This window comes from Perca flavescens, chromosome 18, assembly GCF_004354835.1.
Source record: "Perca flavescens isolate YP-PL-M2 chromosome 18, PFLA_1.0, whole genome shotgun sequence".
NCBI lineage: Eukaryota > Metazoa > Chordata > Actinopteri > Perciformes > Percidae > Perca > Perca flavescens.
The window spans coordinates 4,283,898-4,285,157 of record NC_041348.1 but is presented as its reverse complement, the minus strand read 5'-3'; the positions used below and the strand labels follow the sequence as shown (position 1 = coordinate 4,285,157).

General features: G+C 44.6%; 1 long non-coding RNA gene across 1 annotated transcript in view; it reads left to right on the top strand.

Moving 5' to 3' along the window:
• Window positions 1–646, top strand: part of LOC114573708 (uncharacterized) — a 4,318-nt gene extending 3,672 nt beyond the window's left edge. The window contains exon 7 of the long non-coding RNA XR_003694928.1: window positions 1–646. This exon is cut by the window's left edge and continues 2 nt beyond it. This is a non-coding gene — a long non-coding RNA (uncharacterized LOC114573708).
• The last annotated feature ends 614 nt before the right edge of the window (window positions 647–1,260 follow it).

The window sequence follows — 1,260 nt, the reverse complement described above, 5'->3', positions numbered from 1 at the left end:
TGATCTGACCACAAATGGACCCAGCAGTTTTTGAGCCCGATTTTCACCCATTGGACTCTGATGGAAAGTCATGAAAAAAAATGTTCGCTTTCTGTATGAGGTGGACCCCACCCTTGCTAGGCACCTCATGGAGGTTCGCTGGCAGGCTATGAGCAGGAATTTGGCCTCCCTGTCTCCAAGTCTGTCTATCCTCCAGAGCCTCAGCGAATCAGCCTTCCAGAGCCTCAGCAGACACGTCTCCCAGAGCCTTCGTTGACCGGCGCCTCACAGATTGTGCCATTGTCCGGTACCTCAGACTGTGCCGGTTTCCAACACCTCAGTAACTGTGCCGATTCCCGGCGCCTCAGAGACTTTGGCGGTGCACGTTTTCTCAAAAACTTTGGCGTTACCCGGCGATCCAGAGACTCCTGTTCCCCGTGTTCTGTCGGCGGCTCGGTCGACTCATGTTCCTGTTGCCTTGTCACGGGATCCTGTGGACCCAGGACCAATTGTATTCTAGATTTTGTATACAAATTTGGTGTACCTCAGACTATTTACAGACCAGGGGACAGAGTTCAAAAACCAGGTGAACACTCATGACAAACATTGCATCTTACTGAGCCGTAGTGTAAATGCTGACCTTTTTTCTGCAAAATTAAATTTAAGGCGAATGCCAGACTCTGTAAAGCCCTTGGCATTCGACGGAGCTTCTGTTCCCCATAACACCCTTAAATGAATGACTTGGTTGAGAAGCTTAATGGCACCATCTAGAGGTATATGCATTGTAAAATTGCACCTACACAACATGAGTACTATGGACTAAAGGGACATAAAAATGCCTGCTGTTATGTTATTCATTGCAAACTTTTTCAGGTCTCTCAAAAAAAAATGGCCAGGTACACACTAACACAATGGGACCAGTTCCTCCAGCCAATCATGTTCGGACTTAGGACTAAAAAACAGCTGACCACACAGTATAGTCCATATTTTTAACTGTGGAAAGGAGGCCAGATACCCATCTGAGGTGCCAGAAAAGTATGAGGTACGTTGCTGTATTTGTTTTGGTCATAATTACAGTGGGGGAAATAAGTATTTGACCCCTTGCTGATTTTGCAGGTTTGCCCACTTACAAAGAATGAAAAAATCTACAATTTTAATCATATGTACATTCTAACAGTGAAAGACAGAATCCCAAAGAAAATTCCAGAAAATCACATCATATGAATTTATTAAAATTGATAACCATCTGATGAGGAAAAACAAGTATTTGACCCCCTAGAC